At 45.4% G+C, this 19,979-nt stretch overlaps 1 protein-coding gene and 1 long non-coding RNA gene across 3 annotated transcripts in view; one reads left to right on the top strand and one right to left on the bottom strand.

Annotated features, from left to right (window-relative positions):
- The window catches only part of LOC134911256 (uncharacterized), a 115,099-nt gene extending 109,492 nt beyond the window's left edge, over positions 1-5,607 (top strand). Inside the window, exon 3 of the long non-coding RNA XR_010176429.1 lies at positions 5,543-5,607. This is a non-coding gene — a long non-coding RNA (uncharacterized LOC134911256). The remainder of the gene's footprint in view (positions 1-5,542) is intronic.
- Positions 1-19,979, bottom strand: part of PLEKHB2 (pleckstrin homology domain containing B2) — a 153,248-nt gene that overhangs the window by 110,683 nt on the left and 22,586 nt on the right. The gene's annotated exons all lie outside the window — the stretch shown is intronic.

Below are 19,979 nucleotides of genomic sequence, written 5' to 3'. Positions count from 1 at the left end.
TTTACGCCAGGGGTCACGTACTGTAGGACAATATCTGATACGGTTCCAGATCCTGGCATCCGAACTGGCATGGAACGACGAGGCCCTGTATGCTGCATTCTGGCATGGCTTATCTGAGCTTATTAAAGATGAGTTAGCTACCAGAGACTTACCTTCTAAGTTAGATGAGCTAATCCCACTCTGCACGAAAGTTGATTTACGTTTCAGAGAGAGAGCAACTGAGCGTGGAAGATCATCTGCTCCAAAATCTTCTGCTCCTCCTCCTCGTCAACTGTCACCATCTAAAGATGAGCCCATGCAAATTGGCCGTTCCCGTTTAACTCCTGCTGAGCGCCGAAGACGCCTCTCTGAGTCTCTTTGTCTTTACTGTGCAGCTCCGTCTCACACCATCAATGCCTGTCCCGAACGTCCGGGAAAACTCCAAACCCTAGCTCGCCCAGGAGAGGGCCGGCTAGGAGTAATGATCTCCTCTCCATCTCCTCATGATTGTAATCTCCCAGTCTCGCTTCAAGTTGCTCAACGTTATCGGAATGTCATTGCCCTCCTTGATTCCGGAGCAGCTGGGAACTTTATTACTGAAGCCTATGTTAAACGGTGGTCCCTACCCACCGAGAGACTTCCTTCCTCCTTTTCCTTAACTGCCGTGGATGGCAGTAAAATTTTTGATACTGTTATTGCTCTAAGGACTCTACCAGTTCGTCTGAGAGTGGGAGTTCTTCATTCCGAACTTATTTCACTTTTAGTGATTCCAAGAGCCACACATCCTGTGGTCCTGGGCCTTCCATGGCTCCGTCTTCACAATCCTACAATTGATTGGACGACTACGCAAATCCTGGCATGGGGTTCCTCCTGTGCAGAGACATGTTTGTTTAAAGTATTGCCTGTCTGTTCTTCCTCCCCCAGGTCGTCTGATGTTCCACCTCCTCCATATCAAGATTTCACGGATGTGTTCAGTAAAGCTTCTGCTGATATCCTTCCTCCTCATAGAGAATGGGACTGCCCGATTGATCTCGTTCCAGGGAAGGTTCCACCTCGAGGCCGAACTTATCCGTTGTCTCTGCCTGAGACGCATTCTATGGAGGAATACATTAAAGAGAACCTAGCAAAGGGGTTCATTCGACCTTCTTCTTCCCCAGCCGGCGCAGGCTTCTTGCAAAAAAGAAAGATGGTGGTCTGCGGCCGTGCATCGACTACAGAGGTTTGAACGACATTACCATCAAGAACCGTTATCCTTTACCCCTGATTACTGAGCTCTTTGACAGAGTTAGCGGAGCTACCATCTTTACAAAGCTGGACTTGCGAGGTGCATACAATCTCATCCGGATCCGTGAGGGTGACGAGTGGAAGACCGCCTTTAACACCCGTGACGGACATTATGAGTACCTCGTCATGCCCTTCGGATTGAGCAATGCTCCAGCTGTCTTCCAGCATTTTGTCAATGAGATCTTCAGAGACATTCTATACCGTCATGTCGTGGTCTATCTAGACGATATCCTCATTTTTGCCAACGATTTAGAGGAACATCGTTTTTGGGTTAAAGAGGTTCTGTCCCGTCTCCGTGTCAATCATCTCTATTGCAAATTAGAAAAATGCGTCTTTGAAGTCAAGTCCATTCCGTTTCTAGGGTACATTGTGTCCGGTTCCGGACTAGAGATGGATCCTGAGAAACTACAAGCAATTCAGAATTGGCCGGTACCCTTAACCCTCAAAGGGGTCCAGAGGTTCTTAGGGTTCGCCAATTATTACCGAAAGTTTATACGAGACTTTTCCACCATTGTGGCGCCTATTACTGCTTTCACCAAGAAGGGTGCTAACCCGTCCAAGTGGTCTGAAGAAGCCATGCAAGCTTTTCATCTTTTAAAACAGAGGTTCATCTCTGCGCCTGTCCTGAAACAGCCTGACATCGACTCTCCTTTCATCCTAGAGGTGGATGCCTCCTCCGTTGGAGTAGGAGCGGTGTTATCTCAGAGGGCTAAAGATGGCCATTTACATCCTTGCAGTTTCTTCTCCCGGAAGTTCTCCCCAGCTGAGCGCAACTATGCCATTGGCGACCAGGAGTTGCTAGCCATCAAGCTCGCTCTAGAAGAGTGGAGGTATCTGTTGGAGGGAGCTTCTCATTTAATCACCATACTTACAGACCACAAGAACCTTTTATACCTGAAGGGCGCACAATGTCTCAACCCTCGTCAGGCCAGATGGGCACTTTTCTTTTCCAGGTTCGACTTTAAACTCCAGTTCTGTCCGGGCTCTCAGAATCGCAAGGCCGATGCCCTTTCCCGCTCATGGGAGCAAGAAAATGAGTCAGAGTCTTCAGACAAGCATCCTATTATAAATCCGTTGGCATTCTCCACGGTAGGGATGGACTCTACGCCCCCATCAGGGAAAAGTTTTGTGAAGCCGATGCTAAGGAAGAAGCTCATGCATTGGGCCCATGCTTCCCGTTTTGCCGGACATACAGGTATCCAAAAAACCCTGGAGTTTATCTCTAGGTCCTATTGGTGGCCAACTCTGAAAAAAGACGTCTTGGAGTTTATTGCATCTTGCCCAAAGTGTGCCCAACATAAAGTATCCCGCCAGTCGCCTGCGGGGCAACTGGTTCCACTATCCGTTCCCCGTCGACCATGGACCCACTTGTCGATGGATTTCATTACAGACTTACCCATGTGCAACAAGTTCAATACCATCTGGGTGGTAGTTGACCGGTTCACCAAGATGGCACACTTCATTCCTCTCACCGGTCTTCCGTCAGCTTCCAAGTTGGCTCAAGTATTCATACAAGAGATCTTCCGACTCCACGGTCTTCCTGAAGAAATTATCTCAGATCGAGGAGTTCAATTCACAGCCAAATTCTGGCGAAGTTTATGTCAAGTCCTCCAAGTCAAGCTAAAGTTTTCCACGGCTTACCATCCTCAGACCAATGGTCAAACCGAGAGGGTGAATCAGGACTTGGAGGCCTTCCTCCGCATCTATGTGTCCTCCTCTCAAGATGACTGGGTTCAATTACTTCCCTGGGCCGAGTTCTGTCATAACAACCAGTATCATTCTTCATCTTCTTCAACACCATTCTTCACCAACTTTGGATTCCACCCTAAAGTCCCTGAGTTCCAACCGCTTCCAGCAACTTCTGTTCCCGCAGTGGATATCACCTTGCATCAGTTTGCCAATATCTGGAAGAGCGTACGATCAGCTCTGCTCAAGGCATCGTTCAGGTACAAGAAGTTTGCGGATAAGAAGCGTCGAGCAGTTCCTGCTCTCAAGGTGGGTGATCGGGTATGGTTATCCACGAAGAATTTGAGGTTAAGAGTTCCCAGTATGAAGTTTGCACCTCGCTATATCGGTCCTTTCAAGATTGAACAAGTCATCAATCCTGTTGCTTACAGACTCCAGTTGCCTCCCTTCTTAAAAATACCCAGGACATTCCATGTTTCCCTGTTGAAACCGCTGATCTTGAATCGGTTTCATTCCTCACTTCCTCCAACTCCGAAAGTCCAAACTCAACGAGGCGTTGAGTATGAAGTGGCCAAGATCCTGGACTCACGTCACCGTTACGGTCAACTACAGTATCTTATTGACTGGAAGGGTTACGGCCCTGAGGAACGTTCATGGACCAATGCTTCTGATGTCCATGCTCCTGCCTTGGTCCGGAGATTCCATTCCAAGTTTCCTCAAAAGCCAAAGAAGTGTCCTGGGGCCACTCCTAAAGGGGGGGGTGCTGTCACGATCCGGGTATCTGGACGCCATTTCTTACCCATCAGATGCCTCCTAAGGCTGGCTCAGCGCTCCAGGACCGGATCCCATCTGTTATCCTAATGTTCATATTCCTGCATCCTCTCCTGTCTCTCTGAGACGCTGTCACAGTAACGCCTTATTACATCTGGCATGGCGTCTCCCGCGGCCTCCGCCGCCGTCCCTGAGCTTCTGCATGCAGAGTGTCAGAGTGGCGATTACGTCAGCCGCGGCCTCCGCTGTGTCCGCGTGGTTGGATGTGCACTTGTCAGCCTGGCGTCTCCTGTCTCCAGTGGCCGGCGCCGCCATTACTGTTTTCATTACCACATGGATTACAAACCAAACTTCCCTCCAAGTGTCTGCATGGGCGCAGCCATCTTGGATTCTGTCAGCTGATCATTTCCTCCAATCTGTTGTCAGTATTGTTAATCTGCATAATTGCCTAGCCAATCCCTTCCTTGCTGCAGGTATAAATACACTGTGCCTGAGCAAGGAAGGCGTCAGTGCTTTGGTTGTCAAACCTAGTTCCTGTTTGTCTCTCTCCTGTGATTGTCTTCCAGGTTCCAGCTCCTGTCTCAAGACTTCCACCATAGAGACCCGCACCAGCATTCCACCTGCGGTGTAGCCTGACTCTCCAATCCATTGTGGATTCATCTGTTTCCAGCTACAGCATTACCTGCTTCCAGCTCAGCTTCCAGCAGAGTACAGCTTCCCTTAAAGGCCCGGTGTCCTTTCTACACTTTACCACTCTCCACCGGTATTATTATTTCTCCGCTCTCAAGTTCTACATTTCAGTTCATATTTCATCGCTCCCAAGTTCATCTATTATTTAACTGGTTCCAGCCAGTATCCACTCCGTGCTAACAACAGTCTGGTTCCAGCCAGTATCCACAGCAGCTGTTTTACCTTCAGCAACCCAGCTTTTCCTGGAACATCAGCTGGCACAATCCTGGGTTATCTCCATTGCTACAGTCGGGCCTGGTAAGGACTTTCCATCTAGAAGATCATAAGAACTATCTCACACTACCAGTGCCCTGTGGCTCCTGCCATCCTGTAGTACCCAGGAACTGTATTTATTATTTGCTGACTTTTACGTTTTCTTTTACTGCTGCTGTGTTGCGGAGTTGTCATAATAAACATCATTGACTTTTATCCAAGTTGTCGTGGTCACGCCTTCGGGCAGTTATTATTCATGTTACTTACATGTCCAGGGGTCTGATACAACCTCCCAGGTTTCGGTACATCTCAGCCCCTACAACTGAGGCTGCCTCCCGTCAGCTCAGGCCCTCAGTTGTGACAAATACAGAGAACAATGCCTGGATGGCCTCAACCCCCAGTAAATACACTCCAATCAGGAAGATCTATTATGTGAGTTTTAGAAGAACAGACAACAGAAAGGTCCATTGTACAAGCTTGGGAAGCCAAGACATCCTGGAGCTTTTGTGGGTCCAGAAGAAGATGAGATAGTATCTGAGGTCCAGCTCCACGATATAGGAATAGCCCATCAGATCTCTGGGAAAATATGTGGATCCAGCCCAGTTGCTTGAGATATGCCAGGAAGATGGGGCAGTATAAGAGCCATCAACAGAGATCAGTTCCTGCACTCTGCGGCTTTACAGAAGTGCCATCATGATTGGTGTGGGGTATATGCTGCTACTAGACTGACAAAATATCAGGCACCATGAAGAGTTAACCATCAACCCTTCATTGTCCTGTTATAGTGGAATGGCAAGTAATACATTAGTTAATTTTATATTTGTTTTCTCCATCCTCAAATTTTGAGAATTTCCTAACCATAGTTTTTAACTTCTTGCAGGTTTTATATGTCCCGCATCTGTGAAACCCATTTGTTCAATCCAGGTTTTTACTTTTTCATCCAAGGTACTTTAATGAGTTTGTTATTTAAGATAATGGTGGTCGAGGGGGAATATTATCTTTTAGTACAGTGTACCAGCATAGTATATTCAAACGTCATTTGAAAATGCTTTCAATCTCTATTGGGAAATGAAAGCCCATTTTGTTCTCTTATTATTATTATTATTATTTTTGTACCAATAGAACTTTCCTATCAATGGTTTTAGCAATTAATGTTGCTTCTTGCAGTAGGCTGGGTTTATAAGCTTTTTTTCTGAAACGGTCTTATCATCTGTGTAAGTTGTGCTAAAAAACACTGTTTTTCTGTGCAGTTCCTTCTTAGTCTTAGGAAGAAAAATCCACTGCTAGGTATTTGAGGCCACCATTTTGAGCACACCACCATGCCTTGGTAAAGGCCAGCAGGAGACAAGTTGAAATGTTTTTGATTGTGTGTGCACCTTCTAGCTAATCATACCATAAGGACTAATTCATCTGCAACCCTTTTCCACCTTATTGGAGATTTCCAGAGACCTGGTATCTAAAAGCCCTTTGGATAGCTATCTCTGGTACGAAAATTCTTTTGTCTGTTTTCATTTGAATTTTTCTGTATACAGTATGTTTCTTTTTTCCTTTCGTAAAGGTAATTAGGATATTTTATTCTGTGTATTGGTAAATACATTTATTTTTAAATGGTATTACATGATTATTTGCCTTTTCCATCAAGGCATATGTTTATGCTGAGTATCATTTATTTATTTATTCCACTCAAACTGCTACTTATTTTAGGTTTTTCTTGTCCATAGGGGCATATTTAACGAAATGTGAGTTTTGCCAAGTGGGGAAATCTCCAAATTTAACTTCTGGAGATACTGTATTCAATTATTTAGATTTTTTCCTGCGCTGTAAAATTTCTGGAAACACATGGAACCCTACTGATTCCACGTTAAATGCAGACTCTGATTGTTTTCCCTGTACACTAAATGCAGAGGGGTGCATTTAATTTAACATTTAATTTAATTTTCCTCACAGCTTCTGAGCCTGCGAGGGAAAATAATTTTTCAGCAGTTTCAAAACTAAATTGGGCAGTGCCAACAATTAATTGGATGTGGGCCACAGAGTCACCCATTTTGCTTGTATACCTGTAATCATTATCTGGCTAGAGTGAGAAACAAAAATAGTACCTGTAATATAACAACTGCACAGTGCCAGGTACTAGCATAGCACCTGTAATAACCAGCTGCACGGAGCCAGGAAATAGCACAGTAGTATTGGTAATCATGAACTATCTGGAGCCAGGAACAAGCCAGGAATTAGCACATTGCCTGTAATCAACTATTGCCCAGAGTCAGGAGCAAACACAATACTTGTAATTATAAACTACATAGAGCCAGGAACTAGCCAGGGACTAGAAAAGTACCTGTAGTCATCAGTCGACCAGATCCTGTAATTATCAACTATCTGGAGCCAGGAACTAGCAAAACAACTCCATCCATGTACATGTTGTTAGGCTTCCCAGTTCCCACATGTTCTTATATGAATACTCTCTCAAAGACACTTGGGGCTGTACTCTCAACTACCATATTTGCGCAAGACACTCCTCTGGAGTTACACTTTGGCCAATCACCATCTGCTGATCCCTGGGATTATCTTTGTTAAGTCCCATCGCTGATAAGCTCCCACTGTTGGCAAATTGAGTCTTGCACTTCAGTGTAATGATAAGAGTTTGGTCTGGAGTTTAACTTCCACTATACTTCCATGATCCTCTAGTGATAGTCTAGCCAAAACCATAAAGTGGGCAGTCCTTTCAGTTCCCAAAAGTTAGACATGTGTAGTACCTTTAACATGGATCATTACCATGCCAATAATTCCAACACAGCCAGTATTGGCCTGGGGAAAATACTGACATTAGTGGGCATCTGAGATCATTACATATCACAAAATCTTTCACAACTGCGCCTGTGTGAAAATGTTATTGGTATATTGTGAAACAACAAAAGTGGGGAACAACAATACGATTAATAGTATTTATTAGACTAACAGAAATTAGTATAGAAAGAATTCTTGCACTTTGACCTTGGTTACCAAAAAGGAAAGTATATATATATATGTGGTTGCACAAAGAATAAAAAATAAACATCAAAATTGAAAAATAAAATATATAGAATAAAAATTAATGAAAAAATGAAAAAAATGAAAAAAATGAAAAAACTTCTACAGAAAGAATTTTAGTCTCTATTGTTCAGGGATAGACTGTTGCTATTCCGAAAACGGAGGAAGAAAAAAGTATAATGTATATAATAATAATAAATATATAGTGTGGATTGCTTATTGGTGAGAATAGAGTGTGGCGTCCCACCTCTTTCACACCTAAATTGTAGTCCTATACTCGTTTGAGTATATAATCAGGTTGAAGATTCTGAGCTGATACAGTGATTTGCGGAGTGAAGAGTCTCTTGTTGATAATTGATAAGTCTTTTATCAGTAGCTGGTCTTGAATGTGGTTGCTTTGATATGGGGTACCCCGAGTGGATAGCGGAGGGACAAGGTGAATAGGGGACAGGGTGACTGAAAAACTCCGGACTCCCCGCTTGTCACCTCTGTCACGGATGGCGGAAGGCGCCCGTATCCACGGGCGATCACCGCCTACCGAGACCGGGGGATGCGGTCACGTCTGTGGGGGGAAGGTATCACAGGCTTCGAGACCCGCAACGGGACTGTCCGCCTTGAACCCTCCCTCCTGCGGAGTAAGTTACCTTGTTTTCTATGCTTGATCCCGTCGACCACTTCCACGTCTTTCGCTCGGTCTTCTCTGCGTCTGGTGGTCACAGCAGCAACTTTTTCAAAATAAGATTCTGACCCAACATCTATAAGATACATGTAACTATTGCGGAGGAAATCCAAATAGCGCTGCCGAGAGGGGAAACAGACCAGACCAGTGGATCATCGACCACCAGACGCAGAGAAGACCGAGCGAAAGACGTGGAAGTGGTCGACGGGATCAAGCATAGAAAACAAGGTAACTTACTCCGCAGGAGGGAGGGTTCAAGGCGGACAGTCCCGTTGCGGGTCTCGAAGCCTGTGATACCTTCCCCCCACAGACGTGACCGCATCCCCCGGTCTCGGTAGGCGGTGATCGCCCGTGGATACGGGCGCCTTCCGCCATCCGTGACAGAGGTGACAAGCGGGGAGTCCGGAGTTTTTCAGTCACCCTGTCCCCTATTCACCTTGTCCCTCCGCTATCCACTCGGGGTACCCCATATCAAAGCAACCACATTCAAGACCAGCTACTGATAAAAGACTTATCAATTATCAACAAGAGACTCTTCACTCCGCAAATCACTGTATCAGCTCAGAATCTTCAACCTGATTATATACTCAAACGAGTATAGGACTACAATTTAGGTGTGAAAGAGGTGGGACGCCACACTCTAGTCTCACCAATAAGCAATCCACACTATATATTTATTATTATTATATACATTATACTTTTTTCTTCCTCCGTTTTCGGAATAGCAACAGTCTATCCCTGAACAATAGAGACTAAAATTCTTTCTGTAGAAGTTTTTTCATTTTTTTCATTTTTTTCATTTTTTCATTAATTTTTATTCTATATATTTTATTTTTCAATTTTGATGTTTATTTTTTATTCTTTGTGCAACCACATATATATATATATACTTTCCTTTTTGGTAACCAAGGTCAAAGTGCAAGAATTCTTTCTATACTAATTTCTGTTAGTCTAATAAATACTATTAATCGTATTGTTGTTCCCCACTTTTGTTGTTTCACAATATACCAATAACATTTTCACACAGGCGCAGTTGTGAAAAATTTTGTGATAAGCTATTAACCTTCTGGGGATTTTTGGGTTCAGTCCCAATCACGTATTGCTGCCACCATCATAATACCAATACAGGTAGAGCGCTGATCACAACTTCACCTATGAGATCATTACATCACTGATTCTATGGTAGTCCCTTAGGACCAATGTTGTTTTGGTCAATCACGTAGCCACATGGGCCATGTCTAGTACAGTATTTGTGATTGCATCCTGGGCTGCCAGGTATAGGTGATCACAGTTACCTGGTAGGTCTACTACTACTACCATTATTATTATTATTATTATTATTATAATCCTTCATTTTTATGGTGCTTACTCCACAGCACTGTATAATGGGAAAAACATGTCATTCATAGGGCGTAGAGTAGGCTTTAATAAAGAGATGGGCTTTCTCAGAACATTTAATTATTTGAAGGCCGTGTAAGAGTCTGATTGTGTGAGGCAGTTAATTCCATAAGTGGCTAGCCATAAGGGAGAGGGGACCCATCCGCTACAGTTGTAGTTCTGCCACTGCTTGTGATCTAGTAAAACCACAGTTCATGTGTAGTGAAGCAGAAGCAGGCCTTCGCTGCACATGGCCTCTACACATGATCAGAAGGGAATGGTGGTTGAAGGTAGGAATTTTGCTACGGGGCCTGGCAATTTTGGCCCTCCATGCCCATTACCATTTCAGGTGAGTAGTTAACTATGGATAATAGACAAAATATAGGTTATATAACCTACAGTATACAAATTAAAAGATAAACTAATAATACACTAGTATTAAGTAATAAAGTTAATTTTTTTCAATTGATATTTATTACCTTTAGCGGAATCCACTTTATCTCACGTGTGTTGGTGTCATGAGCCACAGACCATGTCTTCTGCAGCATCCAGTCATTGCTAGGTGGCCAGGATACTAGCAATTTTCTATTCTCTGGCTGCCGGCTCTATGGCAACCTGGACGCCGAGCCAATGCAGCGGTAGGGATTGCTAGGATGCAGAGACACCATAGGGCTTCCGCCCAGCGTCTTCCTGTCGTTGCCTAGTGATGAGGATGCCGGGGCAGGAGGGATCGTGTACATGCAGCACTCAGCTGCACAGGATTGTAATCAGAGGAGGCCTGACTGCATGAGGCTGATCATTGGTTAGTGTTCCTTTATATTCAGCGTCTGCCTGTTACTATTTGCTGGCCATAGTTCCTGGCTGCAGTGGGAGCCCTTGTTCTTTGGTTCTAAAGGGGGGTACTCACGGAGCGATATTCTAAGCAATCTGACTAGATTGCTTAGAATTTAAGCAGGATCGCTCCGTGTGTACCCAATACAGTGATAGCGATGCGCAGCCCTGCGCATCGCTATTGCTGTTAGGCGCGGCGGTGTTCGGCCGTGCCCTGACAGAGCAGCGGTCACGGCCGCCGCGTCTCTCTCTCCCTGCTTCCGCACGGTGCCTAGCAACGCCGGGACGCCGTGCGCGCGATAGCCGCCGGGTCCCTGGCAACGCTAGCACGCCGTGCGTGCAGGGCCGCCGGGTCCATGGCAACGGGGACGCCACAGGTGGACCGCGTTCCCCGTTGCCATAAGATTACTCACCTGTTCTCCCCTGGTCGTGCAGCAAGGCAGCTGCACGACATTTATCAATTAGGCTCTGTACTGCCATTGGAGGGTTCCCTGTTATATGCCTCCTCAGTGTCTCACACAAACGCCGGTGATAGCTTCCTGTATGCTGTTCCTGCCTTGTAGAAGTTTGTTCCTGGTCAGCTGCATCTGGTCGATCCTGCTCCCTGCCCTCTTGTATTCTGAAGTTCTGAAGCCGGTCCTGGGAATCCTTCTGGTCCTTGTGAACCTGTTACTGTCATCTGGGGTTCTCGCCCGGTTTCGTGAGTAGCGGCTTCTGCCGCGTGTTGCGGCCTAGGCCGCTTAGTATTTGCAAAAAGTAAAAATGGAAAAAGCTATGCGCTCAGGTGAATAGCACTGCACTTGGTTGTCAGCAGCCTCTTGAAAAAGGGAATTGCCAATCCCTTAAAACACAACCAATAAAACAATTAACAAGTGGCGCTGGACAACCAGAGTAAATTAAAACATTTATTTTCTTAAATGCATGTAAAAATTACAACAACCTCCCGGGGGTGATAAATCTTAAAACAACACAATGTCTGGATTAACATTGAATGAGCCTAATTAATAGCATGTCATTAGTTTATAAATAACACCTGGAAGGTAAACAGCCTTTTCTGGGTTATATATATGCACACTATTATTACTAATTAATAGAACAAAAGTCACTAGCAACTGTTTTCTTTTAGCCAGTTGCAAAAATGTAAGTTCATAACAGTGGGTAGCTATTGCAGAAAAAAGACACGTGTATATTAATAGCTGTGTGCACACAGTTACCACTGGGCAGGAGCTCCTACGGTCTCTGCTCCCCGGTGTTGTCCCACAGTCCGGACGGAGACACTCACCAGAGCCTCAGTGGACAATCTGGAAGCCGTGCCGTGCGGGGTATCTCAATGCGCCGTCCTAGCCCAATTCACACCGTCTCCGGTACCTCCGTGCTTTGCAAACGGGGGCTATTAGCTGGTATATCCGGAGTTGAATAGGGTAAACTTTCCTGGTGTGTGTGACCCACAAGGAGCCTAACTTCTATTGGGCGGGCATCCGACAGGGGCTCCGTTCGCCGATCTGTGCCGGACTTGAAGAGGCGGCTGACGTAGCTTCCACCGCTCAGCTTGGCGTGTGCGGTCTGGCTGCAAAGGATGAAGAAATGCAGCATAGATGTTCCCAGTCGCAGTGGTGAGCCGTGGATCCAAAAAAAGCAGGGCTTATCGCTGTTATGTGTAACAGCTCCCCGTAGCTTTAGAGTATAAGTCCTTGTGATAGAAAGCCTGTGTCCTTAACGCGTTTCAACGCCAGCAGGGCGTCTTTCTCGAAAGGCAGGTATCTTAGCTTAGTATTTGCGTTTCTTTGAGTTGGTGCTTTTGCGGAGGTTTCCGCTTTCACTGTCCTCCCCGGAACTCGGCGGTGCCGTGTGGGGGAGTGGACAGTGGTATCCTTTGTAGTTCTTTTCCTTTGGCGGCGTGCCGCACATACGTTTAGTTTTCAGGTAGTTAGTAGCCCCTAGCTTGGTTGTTTCAGTTAGAGGTCCCCTTGTTATTACCCTGTCTCAGTTCACGCTTTGTCTCTCTTTAAGACCTGGGGGCATCGGAGTTGGGCAGACCTAATCCGCCCTTCAAACGCGGCTGCCGTGGGCCCAAGAAACCATAGTCGTTCAGGCGTGAATTGACAACACGGGTAAGACAACGGAGGTAGGGTGCTAGGGGCTATTTCCATTCCATTACCCTATCCCAGCATCACGTCCTGGTGCTCTGGACTCACTGCATAAGATCTCCCCTGTCCTGAGCATCAGGATCGTAACACGCTGCTGCTAGATTGGCCTGCCGTGCAGGCCAATCTAGCGGGTTGCTCACTTCACCCGCTGGGTGAAATGAGCGGCCCCCCCGTCTCCCCCCGCACGCTCAGCACAGATCGCGCTGTGCTGAGCGGCGGGAGAGATGTGTGCTGAGCGAACCGCTCAGCACACATCTCTCCCCAAATCGGCCCGTGGGTACTGGGCTTAACACTAGCCTGTGGATACCTTTGTCTGGTTACCTCTCTATTGTCCTCTGCAGAGTTCCTGTGTCCAGCCTTGTGTCAGTTGCATTCTTTGTCATGTTGTTTTTTTGTTTTGTTTTTGTTAATACCACCCTTTGTCTATTTACTATAGAATTACGTGTTCCCTTTGTTATCTATTTCTCCAGCATATCTACTGTACTCCCACTTCCAGTAGCTTCACCTGCTGGTTCTGAGCTTTCAGTGTTTTTGTGCTCTCATTTCATTTAACTCCAGTCCTTATTACACCTGCCTTGTCTTTGTCTGGGACCCTCCTGTCTTACATCTTTGACTTGCACATGAAGATGAGCATATAGTCACAGTAGCAAACTGTTAGCAAAATATTTCAATTGTGAATGCAGAAGAATACGTAGCTTCATGCGGCCCTGTAATCTTAGGAGTCAAGTACCTTTCCTTTTTATAAAGCAGGTAAAAGCAATTTTTACCAATTCTGTTTTAAAAATAATGGTGTTTTTTTAAGTATAAAGCAGAAGGACTGAGTCACTGAGTTTTATACTTAAAACTACTTTTTAGATATAAACTGCAACTAATTTTGTCAATATGTGGTATAATAGCCCCCAGGCTGCAAATTACCAATTAGTCCATGTGTCCCAGCACCATAACAGGGCTTTATAGCCATCACGGCCCCCTGAGATCATGATGTCATGCTGAGGGGGTGCTGCTGCCAACGCTGGGAAGAACAGCACTGTCAGGAGAATCCTTAGGATGCCCCGGGAAGCTGTACAACTATGGGTCTTAGCTAAAACTGACACAGGTCACACACATCACCATGCAAACTACACTACAGGTCACAGCCAAATCCACCACAGTGTAAGTATAATGCTGCTAAACACAAGAAGCCATTACCAGCCATTAAGTGGGAAGAAGCAGGGTGTACACATATGTCTATTGTACAGTACATGATCCCAATGCTTACACACTAGTGTTACCAAGTACAGTACCAGTCAAAAGTTTGGACACACCTTCTCATTCAATGTTTTTTATTTATTTAAATTATTTTCTACATTGTAGATTAATACTGAAGACATCAAAACTATGAAAGAACACATATGGAATTATGTTGTAAACAAAAAAGTGTTAAGCAAATCAAAATATTCCTCAAAGTAGCCCCCTTTTGCTTTGATCACAGCTTTGCACACTCTTGGCATTCTCTCAATCAGCTTCATGAGGTAGTCTCCTGGAATGGTTTTCCAACAGTCTTGAATGAGTTCCCAGAGGTGCTGAGCTGCTTGGATGCTTTTCCTTAACTCTGCGGTCCAACTCATGCCAAACCATCTCAATTGGGTTTAGGTCGGGTGATTGTGGAGGCCAGGTCATCTGACGCAGCACTCCATCACTTTCCTTCATGGTCAAGTATCCCAAAAATAGCCTGAAGGTGTGTTTGGGGTCATTGTCTTGTTGAAAAACAAATGATGGTCCCAGTAAGCGCAAACCAGATGGGATGGGATGGGATGGCATGGCGCTGCAGAATGCTGTCACACATCCTCCTTCATGCTTCACAGTGGGAACCACACATGCAGAAACCATCCACTCACCTTCTCTGCGTCTCACAAAGACACGCGTTTGGAACCAAAAATCTCAAATTTGGACTCATCAGACCAAAGTACAGATTTCCACTGGTCTAATGTCCATTCCTTGTGTTTCTTGGCCCAAACAATTCTCTTCTTCCTGTTGTTCATCCTCAGTAGTGGCTTCTTCACAGCCTCTGAACAGTTGATGTTGAGATTTGTCTGCTATTTGAACTCTGTGAAGAATTTATGTGGGCTCTAATCTGAAGTGCTGTTAAGTAGCGGTTTGAGGCTGGTAACTCTAATGAACTTATCCTCTGCAGCAGCGGTTACTCTTGGTCTTCCTTTCCTGGGGCGGTCCTCATGAGAGCCAGTTTCATCATAGCGTTTGATGGTTTTTGCAACTGCACTTGAGGATACATTCAAAGTTCTTGAAATTTTCTGTATCGACTGACCTTCATGTCTTAAAGCAGGGATGGGGAACCTTCAGCCCTCCAGCTTGCCTTGTTACAGTTTTGCTATTTGGCCATGCTAAAACTGTTGCAGGACATGATGGGATGTGATGTTTAACAACAGCTGAAGGGCCGAAGGTTCCCCATCCCTGTCTTAAAGTAATGATGGACTGTCATTTCTATTTGCTGAGTTGAGTGGTTCGTGCCATAATATGGATTACAACAGTAATCAAATAGGGGTGTCCAATGTGTACTAACCCTACCTGTGCATAACACAACTGATGGTCTCAAACACATTAAGAAGGCAAGTAATTCCACAGATTGACTCTTGACAAGGCACACCTGTTAATTCAAAACCATTCCAGGAGACTACCTCATGAAGCTGGTTTAGAGAATGCCAAGAGTGTGCAAAGAGGTCATCAAAGCAAAAGGAGGCTACTTTGAGGAATCTAAAATATAAAACATATTTTGATTTGTTTAACACTTTTTTGTTTACAACATAATTTAATATGTGTTCTTTCATAGTTTTGATGTCTTCAGTATTAGGGGTATATTCAATTGATGTCGAATTATTTAATTTGTCGAAAAACGGGGCTTTTTCGACCAAAAAACCATGTTGAATCAGATTCGACAATTCAATACGGCACTTATCATCAAAAAACCTGTAGTTTCAGTTTTGACTTCTGACTATTCGACAATTTCATGTCTGTAATGTTAAAAATGTGTCATTTCGACAAAAGTATATTCAATTGAAGAATGTCGATTCGACATCAGTGCTTTTCGACATTCATTTCGTCAATTTCATTGCGCCTACTTTTTCTGGCGTGAGCTGATAAGAAATCTTAAATACTTTTATATTTTGGTGCTTTTTTGATTTCTAATAGCATATCTATTTATATTTTAAGTGATTATCTACTTGGTTTTTCTATTTATGACCCACAGTATTATATATTCGATTTTTTAAAAGAATATTTTTTCCTGTACTTGGCTGAGGGAAATGTACCCATGATTCCACAGTTTTACCCAGGATACACTTCTCCAAAGCCACTCCTCTCTCCTCACTCCAAAACCAAATTGATCACTCTGCAGCTACTCACTCCGCTCTGCAGGTTCACAAAATGGCTGCTGAGCACGCAGCAAACAAGCCCTATATAGGATTCCAAACGGCGGGAAGTCGAATCCAGGCCACCCACTATTCGACGATTGGTCTGTTTTCGACAGAGGGCGCGTCAAATCCGTTTTTAATTCAGGGTCCCGGGTGGAGCGTTTCGGCTGCGAATAGTGTCGAATCCAAAAACTGACAAATCCACGCCGTAATTCAACATCAATTGAATAAACCCCTTATAATCTACAATGCAAAAAATAATTAAAAGAAATAAATACAACTAAATGAGAAGGTGTATCCAAACTTTTGACTGGTACTGTACACTATACAGCACGCTACAAAGTAAGACACACTGCACTGCATTATAAAATACATTAGACAACACACACCACAGGTGCACACACACACAGCACTCTACTACTCCAGCCAACACCTGGGGGAAGGGGGGATACACCCAGTCTGGTCACTAACACAGTCGCTTGGTGCATTAAACAAACGCCTCCAGACCTCCAAATCACATTCTCACCCCTGTCTCTCCAAGCAAAGTGCCCATATAGCTCTGTGCCCCATCTCATGGCTCCAACTGTTTTTTGGAAGCAGGACGGCAGTGTCCAGGTGTGAGTGCTGAGGAAAAATGGTCATTATTCAAGAAAATGGGGGCATGTCACACCTGAGTAACGTCAGGGTTACTCGAATTTCTGATGTTTACGCAGTTGTTCTGATACTGCATCTTCAGACACAGCAGCGGATCACAGAAGCCGGCAGTGGCCTGTCTTCATACACAGCAGCAGATCACAGAAGCCAGCAGTGGTCTGTCTTTTTACTTAAGATGTCATCCGCGGTGTGGCCGGACAGCTCCTGGTGGCCACATGGACAATGGTGGCCGTGGCACTGAAGGGGTTAACCCCTAGTGACCGGCGCCATTAGAAGGACAATGGGCGCTTGGCGCCACTTTTAAACTGTGCACTGGCGCTAGGCGCCATTTTTAAATGTATTGTAGGCGCTAGGCATCGGGTATTTAAATATGTAAAATGTTTAAAAATATGTTTTATGATGTGTTTTAACATGTCATATGTCATGCTCTATGCATAGTGGTAGAATTGCAGATTTACAATGCATGCAAATGCCAGCACTTAGAAGGAATGTGTAAGTTACTTTGTTTCTAAAAGGCTTTGACAATTGTTCTTCAGCAACTTGTACATAGCAAGTCATATGATAATTGTCCTAGCTAAAGCAGGGTGTCGATTAGCAGGCCTATTGGTGGGCAAACATTTTCTTTCAGGTACAAACGAAGGTTTAGAAAGAAGACTGTGCTTTCAACATCTCCTGTGGTGTGATAACTCAAAACTGTTTTTGCATGGAGACACAAGTGGCTGCTAAATCAAATTGTGTTTTACAAATGCAAACTAGTGGGTTTCGTTTAACAACAGTTTGATCTAACATTTCCTATGTAGGGTGCATATTATGTTTAACTTATAAGAACGTTGTCTATGTGTGAGAGGATGAATGCAAATGAAATTCAAGTTATATTTACATTTGTGAAAGATACAGGAACATGGTAATCAGATTGTGTTTGGGAAAGCACAGTGGTTTGGTTATATATGAAAAGGAGCAGAACATTGTTTTATCTAATTCTTAACTTTTGAAATGTACTGTAACTTGTATTCATTTATATTTTGTGCGATAACCTGATTGGTTGGAGAAGATAGGGAGGGCTTACACCCCTGTGGTACTGTGTGTAGAACTGAGATAAAAAGAAGAGGCCTGTGAGCCTCCAAAGTGTAATATACCAGTTTCATTCTGCTGTAACATCTGCTGTATTGCTGAAGTTCTTTTCAGAACTATTGCAAATAAACATAATTTGCCTCAAGAAGACCACTTCATCTTGTGACCTGCAGGACGACCAGAGGCTGTCCCAGGCCCACATCACCCAGACAGGTACTGACCTTAGAACCTGTAAGGTCCTGCGGACATGCTGTCATTGACTTTAGTTCTGTAGTGATCCCCCTTACAGAGATGGCTAGGAAGGGCATTCCCAAGTCAGTGGACTTTCCACCCGCTTGGAAGTTGGCATTCCAGTCATTGAAGGAGGCTCTGGTACCCGCTCCAGTGCTGATGGCACACATTATTGACCAGGACTTTGTGGTACGAACTACTACACCACTGCACGGACTGGGAGCAGTGCTTTGCCAGAAAGAGCCATATGGGCAGGAGCACCCTGTGGCCTGTTTGAGCAGAATACTGCTATGGTGGGAGGTTGGGTATGCCACAATTGGGACACCTTGGGTGGCACTTGTGTGTACATTGGACCAGTTTTTACTCTGCTTGTTTAACTGGACCCCCACAGTGGTGTCTTACCACCCACCTGTTAGGTGGCTGCAACCTTCCTTGGCGAAAACTGACAGACTGTTGTGGTGGAGACTTGGACTCAGACTTCATGTGGACTATTTGAACAATGTGTCCCCATGAGGGTCGGCCCACCATAATATGGATAGACTGTCTAGGCTGGAGCCTAACTCCACCAGGTAGCGTCCACTTCACCCCAAGAGGCTGCAGGACCAGGAGCCAAATCGTTGGGACATGGCTCCCTGGTTTTCCCACTTGAATTGGGGGGGGGGGAGTGTGGCCGGACAGCCCCTGGTGGCCACATGGACAATGGCGGCCGAGGCACTGAAGGGGTTAACCCCTAGTGTCTGGCTCCATTAGGAGGACAATGGGCGCTTGGCACCACTTTTGAACTGTGCACTGGCACTAGGCGCCATCTTTAAATGTATTGTAGGTGCTAAGCGCCGGGTATTTAATTATGTAAAATGCTTTAAAATGTTTTATGATGTGTTTTAACATGTCATATGTCATGCTCTAGGCCAGGGGTGGGCAATTATTTCAGCTGAGGGGCCACTTCACATTTCCTGTCAGTATCCGAGGGCCACAAACAAAATAGCAGCTCCCCCCACTTGCCAAAAATATAGGGACATGGCATCATGTGGAAGGGGTGTGGGCAAAAAATAATACAGATTCATATAAGGCTGCACAATAGTCTCCATTATTCAAATTGTGCCACACAGCGCCACTTACACACATTACACCAGGTAGAGTCCCTTTTACACACATTACGGCAGGTAGAGCCCCCTTTTACACATTAACATTTTATGTAGGATAATTATTGCGCAACAAGCAAATTATCCAGTGTCTTAAAGCCCCTGGGGAAAGGTGTGACACAGTGATAGAACACGGGGGGTGTGACACAGTGACAGAACATGGTGGAGGTGATACAGTGACAGAACACGGGGGGGGGGGTGACACAGTGACAGAACACGGTGGGGGTGACACAGTGACAGAACATGGTGGTGACACCAGTGGTGTCAGAAGGCGGGTGCGGGGGGTGCGACCGGCACTAGGGTGTCCCTCTTGGACGGGGTGACACCAAAGTGCCAGCTCTTCTGCTGTGACAGGAGCCGAGTGCTGCAGTGAGATAATCTCCTGCATCACTCGGCTCCTGTCACAGATAAGAGCCGGCACACACACAGCCCAGTCTCCGGGGTCAGCCAGCATCTTTGGGGAAGCTGGACATGCCCCCGGAGCGAAAGAGAAAAGACCCACCAGGCCACACCCCTTCTAAATTAGGTCACACCCACTTTTCGGGTGCCACGCGGCCCGAGCTGAGGGGGGGGTGTAATAGTACAGAGTGCGCTCCGGATGTCACCACACCCGGTGATGCCTCTGGGCGACACGGTGACAGAACACGGTGGGGTTGACAGTGACAGAACACGGGGGGGGGGGGGACAGTGACAGAACACGGGGGGTGTGACACAGTGACTGAACACGGGGATGACACGGTGATAGAACATG

This window comes from Pseudophryne corroboree, chromosome 4 (genome assembly GCF_028390025.1).
Source record: "Pseudophryne corroboree isolate aPseCor3 chromosome 4, aPseCor3.hap2, whole genome shotgun sequence".
In the NCBI taxonomy this organism is placed as follows: domain Eukaryota; kingdom Metazoa; phylum Chordata; class Amphibia; order Anura; family Myobatrachidae; genus Pseudophryne; species Pseudophryne corroboree.
The sequence above is the reverse complement of the archived record's forward strand: the minus strand, read 5'-3'. Positions and strand labels throughout refer to the sequence as shown.